This window comes from Enhydra lutris, unplaced genomic scaffold (genome assembly GCF_002288905.1).
Source record: "Enhydra lutris kenyoni isolate GAN:26980312 unplaced genomic scaffold, ASM228890v2 scaffoldscaffold93, whole genome shotgun sequence".
Classification (NCBI taxonomy): Eukaryota; Metazoa; Chordata; class Mammalia; order Carnivora; family Mustelidae; genus Enhydra; species Enhydra lutris.
In genome coordinates, this window is record NW_019154177.1 from 7,873,046 (window position 1) to 7,889,193 (window position 16,148).

Genomic DNA, 16,148 nt, shown 5'->3' on the forward strand with positions numbered 1-16,148 from the left:
AACTTGTCCTTTACCCAAACAACTCTGCATTTTTGTGTTAAAAGCATAATATGAGTGTCAGACTGAGAAATATCAGAATGTCTTGGGATTGGGAGTTCATCTCATTTCAAAGCTGTCTTAAGGTCTGGGAGAAAATGGCAAAATCTGGGGAGAGGCAAGAGGGTGAAGATTGTGTAAACCTTTGGAACATGTCTCTCATGCATGGCTGCTTGAAACTGTGCTTCCTGGAAAATGATAACAGAGAGAGTAGGTATTGATCCCTTGTCTTGATTTTAATTCTCCTATATAATGGCTGCCATTTTAACTTCAGTAAATCAAGGGACAACGCCTTACACTTATTTCATGATACCCCGAAAAGGTCCTGGGTCTTTGGAGTCCAACAGAATGAAATTTGAGTCCAAACTCTGATACTTAGCAATATGACTTTGAGTAAATTACTTCATCTCCCTTATTGCAACCAGGGGACATGAGCCACCATGTTGTGTGGTCAAAGGAGGTAATGATGATAAAGGGCTTCACCTAGTGCCTTTCACTTGGAAGTTTACCCACTCGCTGCTGATTTATTATAATCTAGTTGGGATGACAAGACACACACTAAAATACTAAACAGGCAGACAGGGTATAATAAGTTGAAAATTATTTGATGTGTACAACACACTTTTCTTGTTGTACTATCAATTTCTCTTTGTGTTTGGAGGCTATCTCAGTAAGTGTGTATAAATTTAGAATTGTTATATCTTCCGGGTACATTGAATCTTAAAAAAAAAATCCTTGTGTGATAACCCCTAATAACATTGTCTTCTTAGACCCTATTTTGTTTGCCATTGCCCCAGGTATGCCAGGTTTTTTTTGGCCAATATTTGCTTGGTTTTAAGTCTATGAGTACAAATCTGCAGTTCTGAAAACCATAAAGCTCCCAAAACAAAGTTTTTCTCATAATTTATTAGGCAGCAAAATCTGCACTATGCTGAGGTGAAGGTATTCTTATTCTACTTGGTGTGAATATTTGTTTCTTTCAGAAATATTATTGTGTTTGGTTATGAGGTGAAGCCTTCAAACCCCAGTGAGCGTGTTACATAAAATATAACATATGACCTATTTAATTTCTTAAAATTAACCTGAATTTGGAAACACGTTTGGTTCTACGGTTTAAGTTAATATATGCATTTTGGGATTTGGTTTTATATATATGCATTTTTTCCCTGTGTTCTCATGTTTTAGATGTATATCTTTAAGTAGCATTTAGCTAGATTTGTGTTCATCTAATGTGATAATTTGTCCTTTAAATGGGAGATTTTGTCTATTTACATCTGTTTCTGATGTATTTGGATTTTTTTCCCCTGTCCTCTGATTTATATTGCTTCCTGATTGTCCCACCTTATCTATACTTTCCTCCTTTCCAACATCCTACTGGATTAATGGACCTTCCCTTTCTCTTTTTTCCAAGTTTTTGCTCAATTAGCTAGGAAGTTATACCCTCTTTATCTCTTAATTATTCCTTCTGAAATAATTTCATGCATTTTTAATTTACAAAGTCCAAAATTAATGTCTTTAGCCTGTGCCTCAAAAATTCCAAAACATTTCGGGGCGCCTGGGTGGCTCAGTGGGTTAAAGCCCCTGCCTTTGGCTCAGGTCATGATCCCAGGGTCCTGGGATCGAGCCCCACATTGGGCTCTCTGCTCGGCAGGGAGCCTGCTTCCTCCTCTCTCTGCCTGCCTCTCTGCCTACTTGTGATCTCTCTGTCAAATAAATAAATAAAATCTTTTTTTTTTTAAATTCCAAAACATTTCATTGCTTCAGCTCTGAACGCTCTCAGCTTACTCTATGTTTTCTCTTGCTTATTTACTTGTTATTTTATTGAAGCGTAATTAGCATACCGTGCTGTATTAGTTTCAAGTGTATGATATAGTGATTCAGCAATTCTGTGCATCGCTCAGTGCTCAACACAGGAGTACACGATTTTCCCCTTTGCTGATTTCCCCCATCACCCCACCCACCTGCCCTCTGGTGACTAACGGTTTGTTCCTGTAATTGAGAGTCTGATTTTTTGTTTGTCTCTTTTCTTCTTTGTTCTTCCATTTGTTTTGTTTCTGAAATTCCACAGTCGAGTGAAATCAGATGGTACTTGTCTTTCTCTGACTGACTGGCTTCACTTAGCATTACACCCTTCATGTCCGTACCTGTTGTTACAAATGGCAAGATCTCATTCCCTTTTAGGGCTGAGTAATTAATATACCATTGTGTATGTATACTACATCTTCTTTATCCATTCATTTATTGATGGACATTTGGGCTCTTTACGTAATTTGGCTCTTGTAAATAATGTTGCAATAAAGGTAAGAGTGCATAAATCTTTTCAAATTAGACGTTTTGTATTCTTTGGGTAAATACCCATTAGTACTATTGTTGGATCGTGAGTAGTTCTATTTTTTAACTTTCTGAGGAACTGCCACACTGTTTTCCACAGTGGCTGTACCAGCTTGCATTCCCACCAACAGTGTGTGAGGGTTCCCTTTTCTCCACATGCTTGCCAACACTTGTTTTTTCTTGTGTTTTTGATTTTAGCCATTCTCACAGGTATGAGGTGATATGTTGTGGTTTTGATTCCTGATGATGAGTGATACCGAGCATTTGTCATGTGTCTGTTGGCCCTCTGGACGTCTTCTTTGCAGAAATGTCTGTCTGTGTCTTCTGCCCATTTTTTTAAATTGAATTATTTGTTTTTTGGGTGTTCAGTTGGATCAGTTATTTATATGTCATTTGGATATGTCATTTGCAAACATATCCTCCCATTCAGTAGGTTTCCTTTTTGTACTGCTAATGGTTTCCTTCACTGTGCAAAAGCTTTTTATTTTGGTGTAGTCCCACTAGTTTAATTTTGCTTTTGTTTCCCTTGCCTGAGGAGACATATCTAGAAAAATGTTTCTATAGCTGATGTAAAAGAAATTACTGCCTGTATTTTCTTCTACGAGTTTTATGGTTTCAGGATTCACATTTAGGTCTTTAATCCATGTTGAGTTCTCTTTTGTCTATCATGTAAGAAAGGGGTCCAGTCTCATTCTTTTGCATGTGGCTGTCCAGTTTTCTCAACATCATTTGCTGAAGTGACTGCCTTTCCCCTGTTGTATATTCTTGGTTCCTTTGTTATAAGTTAATTAACCATATATGCATGGGTTTATTTCGGGTCTTCTGCTCTGTTTTTTTACCTATGTGTGTATTTTTGTGTCCATACCGTATTGTTTTGATTATGACAGCTTTGTAGTAGATCTTGAAATCTGGGATATTATATAATATATAATAATTAGGGATTAACAATACCTCCAGCTTTGTTCTTTCTCAAGATTGCTTTGGCTAGTTGGAGTCTTTTGTGGTTCCATACGGATTTTAGTATTATTTATTCTAGTTCTGTGAAAATACTGCTGGTATTTGATAAGCACTAAATCTATACATTGCTGTGGGGTAGTATGGACATTTTAACATTTTTATTTTTCCAACCCATGTGCAAGGAGTATATTTCCATTCGTTTGTGTCATTTTCAACTTCTTTCATCAATGTTTTATATTTTTCAGAGTACATGTCTTTCACCTCCTTGGTTAAGTTTCTTTCTAGGTATTTTATTCTTTTTGGTGGAATTATAAATGGGATTATTTTCTAATTTCTCTTTCTGCTTCTTAATCATTATTGTATAGAAATGTAACAGATTTCTGTATATTGATTTTGTATCCTGAGATTTTACCGAATTCATTTGTCAGTTCTAGCAGTTTTTTGGTCGAGTCTATAGGGTTTCCTATATAGAGTATCATGTCATCTGCAGATACAGAAAATTGTACTTCTTCCTTAGGAATTCAGATGCCTTTTATTTCTTTCTGTTGTCTAATTGCTGTGGCTAAGACTTCCAGGACTATGTTGAATAGAAGGGGTGGGAGTGGACACCTTTGTCTCGCTCCTGACCTTCAGGTAAAAAGCTCTGTATTTCACCACTGAGGATGATGTCAGCTGTGGTTTTTTTCATGTGTGGCCTTTATTATGTTGAGATTTGTTCCCTCTAAACCTAATTTGTTGAGAATTTTTATCACGAATGGATGTTGTACTTTATCAAATGCTTTTTCTACATCTATTGATATGATCATATGGTTTTTATCCTTTCTCTTACTAATGTGATATATCATGTTGACTGATATGAGAATTTTGAACTATGTTTGCCTCCCTAGAATAAATCCCACTTGATCATGGTGGATGATTTTTTTAAATGTATTGTTGAATTCAGTTTGCTAATATTTCATTGAGGATTTTGCTTCTATATTACACAGATATTGGCCTGTAGTTCTCTCTCTCTCTCTCTCTCTCTCTCTCTCTCTCTCTCTCTTTTTTTGTAATATCGTTATCTGGTTTTACTATTTCAGTAATGCTGACCTTGTGGAATGAATTTGGAAACTTTCTTTCCTCTTCTGTATCTTGGACTAGTTTGAGAAGAATAAGTATTAATTCTTTTAATGTTTGATAGAATTAACCTGTGAAGCCATCTGGTGCAGGACTTTTGTTTGTTGGGAGTTTTTTTGATTGCTGGTTCCATTTCATTACTGGAAATTGGTCTGTTCAATTGGTCTGTTTCTATTTCTTTTTGTTTCAGTTTTGGAAGGTTATATGTTTTGAGGAATTTATCCATTTTTCCTAGGCTGTCCAATTTGTTGGCTTATAATTTTTCATAATATTCTCTTACAATCTTTTGTATTTCTGTGGTGTTGTTATTTCTCCTCCTTCATTTCTGACTTATTTATTGGAGTTCTCTCTTTTTTTTTTTCTTGATGAATCTGACTAAAAGTTTACCAATTTTGTTGATCTTTTCAAACGACCAGCTCCTAGTTTCATTGATCTGTTTTATTGTGTTTTTTTGGTCTCTAGTTCATCTGTTTCTGCTTTGACATTTATTATTTCCTTTCTTCTACTCTCCTTGAGTTTTATTTGTTCTTCTTTCCTAGCTCCTTTAGGTGTACGGTTAGGTTGTTTTCTGAGATTTTCTTATTTCTTGACATAGGCCTGTATTGTTATAAAAGTCCCTCTTAGAATTGCTTCTGCAGTATTCCAAAGATTTTGGACCGTTGTCTTTTCATTTTGATTTGTCTCCATATATTTCTTTATTTCCTTTTTGACTTCTTGGTTGACCCATACATTAATTAGTACCATGTTATTTGGTCTCCATATATTTGTGTTCTTTCCAGAATTTTTCTTGTGATTGATTTCTAGTTTTATACTGCTGTGGTCAGAAAAGACGCATGATATGATTTCAGTCTTTTCGAATTCACTGAGACTTGTTTTGTCGTCTAATATGTGATCTGTTCTGGAGAATGTTCCATGTAAACTTGAAAAGAACGAATATTCTGCTGGTTTTGGAGGCAGTGTTTTATGTATACCTGTTAGGTCCATGTGGTCTAATGTGTCATTCAAAGCCTGTTTCCTTGTTGACTTGCTGTCTGAACGATCTATCCATTGATATAAGTGGGATGGTGAAGTCCCTTGCTATTTTTGTATTACTCTCAATTTCTCCCTTTATGTATGTTAATAGTTGTATGTTAATAGTATGTCTGTTAATAGTTGTAATTAGGTTTTCCCATGTTGGGTGCATAAATAGTTACATTCGTTATATTCTCTTGTTGGCTTGTTCCTTTTATCATTATGTACATTATGTACAAAGAAGATCATGTTCTTCTTTGTTTCTTGTTATGGTTATGTTCGTGCTTAGTCTTACCAGGGATTCGGTTCCTAACTGCATCTCTGTCCCTTTTCTGATGTGGCCTCTCTGTAAGTAACAGTGTGGAAAGTCTCTGCTGCCAGTCTTTGGGTCAGTTTCAAAGTGAGTTCCACTGATGTGGCTATTATCTCAGTGTGTCCATGAGATGAGGTGAGTTCAGGGCCCTCCTGCTCTGCCATCTTCCCAGAACCAGTTACTTAGTGGTTTTAAACCATAAAAATTGGATATGATTTTTTCATGAAAATGTTTACTTTGATTTACGTCTCTGTTTACCAATTTGTCTGCACATCGCCATTTATCTAACACGTGTATCTGAAGACTTACTATAGGTCTAGGGACTCAAGAAGTGAAGAAAATAAAGTTCCCAACCTTCAGGGACTTTCAATTCATGTTAATAGTCCCTTCCTATACCTCTGATTTTCCTCCTGGGATCATTTTCCTTCTCCATACACATCTTTTAGAAGTTCCTTTACTGGAGGTTTGTTGAATCAATTATTTTTGCTTTTTGAGACCTAATTCATGGGCCACAGCGTTCTCCCACTTAAAGTATACAATTAAGTGGTTTTTAGGACACTCAGACATCTGTGCAATCATCACCACAATCAATTTTAGGGTATTTTCTTTTCTTTTTTAAGATTTTATGTATTTATTTGACAGAGAGAGAGAGATCACAGGTAGGCAGAGAGGCAGGCAGAGAGAGAGAAGGAAGCAGGCTCCCCGCTGAGCAGAGAGCCTGATGCGGGGCTCAATCCCAGGACCCTGAGATCATGACCTGAGTGGAAGGCAGAGGCTTCACCCACTGAGCCACCCAGGCGCCCCTTAGGGCATTTTCAAAAAGAAAACTTGTACCTGTTAGCAGTCACTCCCTACAGAGGCTTGAATGGTTTCCCTTAAAATTCATGTCTACCTGGAACCTCAGAATGGGACCGTATTTGGAATACAATCTTTACACACATAATTAGTTCAGATGAGGTCATACTAAATTAATATGGGTCCTACATCCAATGACTAGTGCCCTGCTAAGAAAAGGAGAGGGCACACAGAGATAAACAGAAAAGAAGGCAGATTACATGAGGCAGCCATAAGCCAAGGAATGCTCAGGATGGCCCAAAGCCACCAAAAGCTAGGAAGAGGCAAGGAAGGATCCCTCCCTAGAGCCTTCAGAGGGAGTATGCTCCTTAGATTTCTGCTTCTGGCCTCCAGAACTGGGAAAGCAAACCATTTCTGTGGTTTTCATCCATCCAGTTTGTGGTAATCTGTTATGAAATGAATACACTTCCCATTCTTGTCTCTCAGCCCTTGGCAACCATTAATCTATTTTCCCTCTCTATGGATTTGACTATTATAGATATTCCGTCTGAATGGAATCACGTGGTATGTGGCATCTTGTATCTGGCTTCTTTAACGTAATGTTTTCAAGAGTCATCCATGTTATAGGCTATGTCAGTACCTCATTCTGTTTTATGACCAAATAATACTCCATTCTAAAGATACACCATAGTTTGCATATCCATTCATCACTGGATTGATATTTGGGTTCTCTCTACCTTTTGACTATTATGTATAATGCTGCTATAAACATTTATGTACAAATTTTTGTGCAGGCATATTTTCATTTCTCTTGGGTATACACTTAGGAATGGAATCACTGGGTCACACGCTAACTCTACATTTAATTATTTGAAAAACTGCCAGATTATTTTCCAGAGTAGCTACACCACTTTACATTTCCACCAGCAGCGAGTGAGGCTTCCAATTTCTATACAGCTTTACCAACATGTGTTGCTGACTTTTGGATTCTAATCATCCTAGTGGTTGTGAAGTGTATCTCACTGTGGTTTTGATTTATATTTCTTTGATGAGTAATGATGTTGAGCCTTTCTTCATGAACTTATTGCCCATGTGTATATCTTCCTTGGAGAAATGTCAATTCAGATCCTTCACCCAATTTTTAAATTGGCTTATTTGCTTTTTTATTGTTGAGTTTTATGTGCTCTTTATATAATGTAGATAAATGACCCTTATCAGATAATATGATTTTCAAATATTTTTTCCCACTTGTGGGTTGTTTATTAATTTCTTGACAGTGTTCTTTGAAACATAAATGTTTTTAATTTTTATGAACTCAAATGTATCTCTTTTTTTCTTTGTTGCTCATGCTTTTGGTGTCATAGTTAAGAATCCATTGACAAGGGGCACCTGGGTGGCTCAGTGGGTTAAAGCCTCTGCCTTTGGCTCGGGTCATGATCTCAGGGTCCTGGGATCGAGCCCCGCATCGGGCTCTCTGCTCAGCAGGGATCCTGCTTCCTCCTCTCTCTCTGCCTGCCTCTCTGACTACTTGTGATTGCTGTCTGTCAAATAAATAAATAAAATCTTTAAAAAAAAAAAAAAGAATCCATTGACAAATCCCAGGTTATGAAGACTTACTCATATTTTTTTCTAAGAATTTTATAGTCATAGCTCTTACATGTAGGTCTACCCTTCATTTCTAGTTCATTTTTATGTGTGTTGTGAGATAAAGGTTCAACTTCATTCCTTTGCATGTAGTTTTCTAAAAGTCCCAGCATCTTTTGTTGAAAAGACTGTTCTTTCCCCCATTGAATGATCTTGGTCTCATTGTTAAAAATCCTTTAGCCATAGACACCTAGTTTTATTTCTGAATGCTCAATTCTATTCTGTTGATCTGTATGTCTGTTCTTCTGCCGTCAGAATTGTATTGATTATCATTGCTTTGTATTAAGTTATAAAATCAGGAAGTGTGAGTCTTCCAATCTTTTCAAGATTGTTTTGGCTATTCTGGGTGATTTGTAGTTCAATTTGAATTTTAGGATTGACTTATGAATTCAAGCTGCATGGAATTCTGTTAGAAATTGCTTTGAACCTGTAGATCAGTTTGAGGAGTATGGCCATCTTAACGATATTAGGTCCTCTGATCCAGGAACATCAGGTGTTCTTCCATTTATTTAGGTCTTTAAACTTTTTTTCAACAATGTTTTGTAGTTGTCAGAGTACATAGTATTGTACTTATTTTGTTTAATTTATTCCTGAGTGTTTTCTTTTCAATGCTGTTACGACTGGAATTGTTTTCTGAATTAAAATTTCAGATTATTCATTGCAAGAACATGGAAATACAGTTGATCTTTGATATTGGTCATGAATTGTGCACATTACTGAACTCATCTATTCTAATAATTTTTAGTGGAATTATTATTAGGATTTTATATATATAAGATCATGCCATTGTCAAAAAGAGATAGTTTTATTTCTTCCTTTCAAATCTGGATACCTTTTCTTTTTCTTGCCTAGTTGTCCTAGCTAGAATTCCCAGTACAACGTTGTATAGAAGTGGTGAGGACAGACATCCTTGTCCTGTTCCTGAACATGAGAGGAGATCCTAGTTTCTCATTATTAAATACAATTATAGCTGTGAGGTTTTCCTAGATGCCCTTTATCAGGTAAAGGAAATTCTCTTATCTTCCTATTTATTGAGTTAAAAAAAATTTCTGATGTAGTGTTTGAATTTTGTCATATGCTTTTCCTACATCTAGTAAATGATCTTGTGGTTCTTTTTATTCAACCCATATGGTGTATTACATTAATTGATTTTTAGATTTTAATCCATTTATAATCCTAAGATAAATTCTATGTGATCATGGTGTATCACTCTTTTTGTATATTGCTGGACCTAGTTTGCTAGTATTTTATTGAGGATTTATACATTCATATTTATGACACCACAGCGGTCTTTAGTTGTTCTTTGTGATGTTTTGTCTGGTTTTGGTGTCAGGTTAATATTGGATTCATAGAATGAATTGGGAAATGTTCCTTCCTTTTCTTTCTTCCTTTCTTTTTCTTTACTTCCTTCCTTCTTCTTTCCTTCCTTCCTTCTTTCTAATGTGAAGAATTGGTATTAGTTCTTCAAATGTTTGATAGATTTAGTTGGTGAAGCCATTTGAGCCTGTGCTTTTTTGTGTATGTTTGGTGGCGTTTTAATTATAAATTCAATCTCTTTATTTGTTATGTGTCTATTCAAATTGTTTATTTCTTCTTCTTTTTAAAGATTTTATTTTTTATTTGATAAAGAGAGAGAGTGTGTGCACAAGTGGGGTGAGGGACAGAGGGAGAAGCCAACTTCCTGCTGAGCAAGGAGCCCAATGCAGGACTCAATCTCAGGACCCTGAGATCACTACCTGAGCTGAAGGCAGACACTTAACCTACTGAGCCACCCAGGCGTTCCTGTCTATTTCTTCTCCAGTTAGTTTTGGTAGTTTGTGTCTTGCTAGGAATTTGTCCATTTCATCTAAGTTATCTAATTTATTGGCATACAATTAGTCACAGCATTTCTTTATCATTCTTTTTTATTTCTGTAAGATTGGTAGTAGTTTCCCTTTTTCATTTCAGATTCTGCTATTTTTATTCTTCCCTCTTTTTTCCTTTTTCAGTGTAGCTTAATGTTTGTCAATTTTTTTATTTTTTTTTAAAGATTTTATTTATTTATTTGACAGAGATCACAAGTAAGCAGAGAGGCAGGCAGAGAGAGAGAGAGGGAAGCAGGCTCCCTGCTGAGCAGAGAGCCCGATGCGGGACTCGATCCCAGTACCCTGAGATCATGACCTGAGCCGAAGGCAGCGGCTTAACCCACTGAGCCACCCAGGTGCCCCAATGTTTGTCAATTTTGTTGGTCTTTTCAAAGAACGAGCTTTTGGTTCCTTTGCTTTTTTTTTTTTTTCCCTCTATACTTTCTTTATTAACTATTTCATTAATTTCTTCTCTAATCATTATTATTTTCTTCCTGCTACTTATTTTAGGTTTAGTTTGCTCTTCTTTTTCTAGCCTGAAGGTGGAAAGTTACATTATTGACTTAGGATCTTTGTTCTTTGTTAATATATACATTTACTACAGTAAATTTCCCTCTAAGCACTGCTTTAGCAGCATCCCCTAGGTTTTGGTCTGCTATGTCTTCAGTTTGATTCATCTCCATCTTCCTTCTCTTTTGATTTCTTCTTTGGCCCAACTTACTAGTTTTTCTTTCATAGGTCATCCTTTTGATGTTATACCTAAAAAGTCATCACCAAATGTAAGGTTGCTTAGATTTTTCTCCTTTGTTATCTTCTAGAAGTTTAATAGTTGCATTTTACTCTTTAGGTCGGTGATCCATTTTGAGTAAATTTCTGTAACAGGTGCAAGGTCTGTGTCTAGATTCTTTTGTTTAGTTTGTTTGTGGATGTGCAGTAGTTTCAATGCCATTTGTTGAAAAGACTGTCCTTTCTCCATTGCATTGCCTTTGCTTTGAATTGTCTTTTGTTACTTTTTTTTTTTTTTGGCAGTTCCTCTAGAGTTTACCATTACTTCTGACCTTATCAGAATCAGCTTCAGATTCACATGACTTAATTCCTGTGAGATATAGAAACATTAATCCTACTTAGTTCTATTCTCTTTTCTTCCTTTTTTGGTGCATTGTCATTATACATATTATATTTATAAATGTTATAAAAGAATACATTGTTATAATTATTACATTATATAATATATAATATTTTGTGTAATAAATATCAAATAATATATCTTATGTCTTTTAAGGAAGCTGAGAGTAACAAAGAGAGCAAGTATATATCTATAGCTTTTGGTCTGTTAAGCTTACTTAGAATTTGTTGTACTCTCAAAAGCATGTTATGATTTCTGGTTCTCTCCATTTGTTCTTGTGGAGTTGCCATCTGCAATCATTTTCTTAGTCCAGTACAGCTTTGCTCCCACTCACATTTTTTGTGCTCTTATTGGTAAATATATTACATTTACATATGCTGTAGACCCAACAAGGCATTATATAAATATTGTTTTAGATGATTGCTTTATACATCAGTTAAGTTTATAAAACAAAAAAATGCATTTATTAGTGTCTTTTGTAATTACATATTTAGCTTTCTCAGTGTTCCTTGTTTTTCACATCAATTCAGATTATCATCTGGAATCACTTCCTTCCAGCCAGAAAAATTTCTGTTAGTATTTCTTGCAAAGCAGGTCTTGTTGTCAATGAATATTCTCATTTTTTGTTTATCTGGTAACGTCTTTATTTACCGTTTACTTTGAAAGACAACTTTGCCAAATATAAGATTATTTTGTTTTAACTGAAATATAACTGACATACAATTCCCCTTTAGTTTTGGGTGTAAGTCCTAGTGACTCAATATTTTATGCATTATGAAATGATTCCCACTGTAAGTCTATTACCATCTGTCACCGTATGAAGTTATTACAATATTGCTGAATGTATTCCCTATGCTATGCTTTCCATCCCTATGACTTACTTACTTTATAACTGAAAGTTGTACCTTTTAACCCCCTTCACCCCCCAACACATTCCTACTCTGGTAGCCAAGGATTTGTTTCCTGGATCTATGAGTCTCTTTTTGTTCTGTTCTATTTGCTTTGTTTCTTATATTCCACATACAATATTCATCTCTCTCTGCTTTACTTCACTTAGCATAATACCCTTAGGTCCATCTGTGTTGTTGCAAGTGGCAAGATTTCATCCTGTCTTATGGCTGAGTAATATTCCATTGTATATATATATACAAAATCTTCTTTATCTGTTGATCATCTTTATCCCTCTATGGATGGAGATTTAGGTTGCTTCCATGTTTTGGCTATTGTAAAGAATGCATGGAACATATTTCTTTATTTGCACATATCTCTTTAAATTTGTGTTTTTATAAATAATACCTGGAATTGGAATTGGTGGGTCATGTGGTAGTTCTACTTTTAATTTTTTGAGGCACCTCCATGCTGTTTTCCATAGTGGCTGCCCCAGTTTGCATTACCACCAGCAGTGCACAAATGTTCTCTCAGCTCCCTATTCTCACCGATGTTTATTTTTTGTCTTTTCAAAATAGACATTCTGACAGGTGTGAGCTAATTCTCATTGTGGTTTTAATTTGCATTTCCCTAATGGTGAGCAACTTTTTATGTTTCTGTTGTCCATCTGTGTATCTTCTTTGGAGAAATGTCTACTTACGTTCTCTGTCCATTTTCCAATTGGGCTGTTTGTTTTTATATTACGTTTTGTGAATTCTTTATGTATTTTGGACATTAACTTCTTATTGGATGTATGATGTGCAGTTATCTTTTCCCAATGAACAGGTTGCCTTTTCGTTTTGTGGATTGTTACCTTCTCTGTGTAAACGCTTTCAGTTTGCTGTTGTCCCATTTGTTTATGTTTGCTTGTCTTGCCCTTGCCTAGGAGACTCATCTAAAAAAATATGGCTAAGACAGATGTCAGAATGCTTACTGGTGATGTTTTCTTCTAGGAGTTTTATATGTCAGGTCTTACATTCAAGTCTTTAATCCATTTTGGGTTTCTTTTTCTGTATGGTATGAGTGGTTCAATGTCATTTTTTGCATGTGGCTGTCCAGTTTCCCCACCAATATTTACTGAAGAAATGGTCTTTCCCCTTTGTATATTCTTGCCTCCTTTGTCATAGATTAATTGACCATAGATGCATAGGTTTATTTCTGGGCTTTATACTCTATTGTATTGATCTATGTGTCTGTTTTGATTAGTATAGCTTTGTAATATAGTTTGAAATCAGGGATTATGGTACATCCAGCTTCGTTCTTCTTTCTCAAGACTGTTTTGGCTATTCAATGTCTTTTGTGGTTCCATAAAAATTTCAAGGTTCTTTCTTTTAGCTCTGTGAAGAATGTCATTTGTATTTTAATAGAGATTCCCTTGAATCTGTAAGATGCTTTGGGTAGCAGGGGCATTTTAACAATATTAATTCTTCTAAGTCATGAGCTTGGAATATCTTTCTATTTATTTGAATCTTCTTCAGTAACATCTTAGAGTTTTCAGAGTACAGGTCTTTCACTTCCTTGGTTAAATTTCTTTCTTTCTTTTTTTTTTTTTTTAAAGATTTTATTTATTTATTTGACAGAGAGATCACAAGCAGGCAGAGAGGCAGGCAGAGAGAGAGGAGGAAGCAGGCTCCCCGAGAGAGCAGAGAGCCCAATGCGGGGCTCGATCCCAGGACTCTGAGATCATGACCTGAGCCGAAGGCAGTGGCTTAATCCACTGAGCCACCCAGGCGCCCCAAATTTATTTCTAAGTAGCTTAATCTTTTTGATGCAATTGTGAATGGGATCCTTTTCTTAATTTCTCTTTCTGATAGCTCGTTATTGGTGTGTAGAAACACAACCAATTTCTGTATATTAGTTTTGTGTCCTGTGACTTTATTTCATTCATTTATTAGTTTTAATAGTTTTTGCTATTGATTTGTTGGCGTATAATTGTTTGTACCAGTCTCTTATGATCCTTATTTCTGTAGTGGCAGTTCTAACTTCTTCTCTTTCATTTCTCATTTTACTTATTTGTTCTTTTCTCTTTTTTTCTTGATGAGTCTGGCTAGAGGTTTATTGACTTTTTCATCTTTTCTAGGAATCAGCTCTTGGTATCACTGATCTTTTTTTGTTTTTGTTTTTGCTTTTTTTAGCCTCTATTTCATTTATTTCTACTCTGGTCTTTATTATTTCCTTCCTTCTACTAACTTTGGGCTTTGTTCTTCTTTTTCTAGTTCCTTAAGGTACAAAGTTAGATTGTTTATCTGAGAATTTTCTTGTTTCTTGAGATAGGCCTGTATTGCTCTGAACTTCCCTCTTAGAACTACTTTTGCTACATCGTAGCAGATTTTCGGGTGACAGTGGTGTGGGCCCTCTGTGATTGTCTTTCTGATAACTAGTTGTTAAATTCTATTAATTGCTGGCCAATTCCTCTAAGCCTCCCCTCCCCCAACAGTGCCCTGGGACATAAATTGCCCCATAGACCAAACAAATTAAATGTGGATTCCTTGGAAAAGATAGTTCCTAAATCAGTGCTTGAAACTTTCTCTAGACCCAGGAAGGCCCCTCCCCCCTGCCTCTTTATCCAGTTCTCTCAGGTAAACCAGCCAGACTACAGTTTAGTCTTTATGTCAAATGTACCTACCACTCACCTCCCGATCGCATATCAACACAACCTATACCGTTTTTGCGAGTGCCTGTAGACTTGAATTTCTCTACACTGTTGCAAATGAAGTCAGTACCTTTTTAGACGAAATTAGGACCTATCTGTCTTAGGCCTGCTTCTCTGTAAACCTCTGAGCCTGGCTCCGGATAAAAGGGATAAAAATGGCATACCTCTCTCTGGGCGACACCCCCACTTTGAGAGCTGAATTCTTGGTGGTAGAGGGGGACAGTAGCCCCAAGTGTTCTTAGCTTGTCCTAGCATGTCGCCGCTTTGATTGCTGAGTCAAGGGCCAGCAGGGTCTTGATGTCACCAGCAGTACTACATGGAAGGGAGAACCTCCAGCCCCACAAATGCGGTTTGGGTAGAAGAGAGCCTCACTTCTCGGCCATTCTTCTTCTTCTTCTTTTTTTTTTTTAATTTAATTTATTTTCAGAGTTCCAAGATTCATTGTTTATACCCCACACCCAGTGCCCCATGCAATACGTGACCTCCTTAATACCCACCACCAGGCTTACCCCACCCCCAACCTCCTCCCCTCCAAAACCTCTCAGCCATTCTTGTCTAGAACTTTGCCTCAGTAACGGGTAGCTGGGGACAGCAGGAAAAATGCTGACATCCTGCTTTTGCTGGGAGGACAGACCTCTGGCTGGGAGCCGGGGCAAGAATAAGCCCACATTCTCCGTGGCACCAGCCTGGAATGGAGTTTCTATCTTGCTGAGTTGGGATACGGTAAAGAGACTGTGTTCAAATAACACACACTCTCTCTATTCTTACTGAATTTTAGTAGAATTTCTTGAGTACATGTTTCTTTATTTGCTGTACTTCTTGGGTCCATTTCTAGAGACTGCAAATGGTTAGTTTTTTGGCTTTTTTTTTTTAAACTGTCTATCCAGTTTTGCTGGCTGGAGTGTGGGCCTGCAGAGTTTCTCACGTGTCCCTCTCAATACCCACTAAAGGCTAATTCCTAGTTCTCTTTTAATCTGAAAATTATTCTTTCAGATTAAATTCAGGTGTGAATGATATAAATTTTTTTGAGGGAGTGATACATAATTCTAGGTTGATAATTATTTTCTTTCAGCATATATTTTTCCACTGTCTTCTGGACTTTCCTGTTGTTAAGAAGTCTGCTGTCCGTATAATTTTAATTCCTTTACAGTGATCTGTCTTTTATCTCTGGCTGTTTTCCCCATGTTCTATAAACATAAAAAAAAAGTTCTATTTAATACAGTATAATATAAATGTACTATATGTAAAGCTGTATGAATTTTGGCAAATATGTACGACTCCTCAACCATCACCACAATCTAGACATTGAATATTTTCATCATCCCCAAGAGTTCCCTAGTCCACCTTTGCAATGGAATTTCTTGCCCTCATTCATAGTCCCTGCAAATACTGATA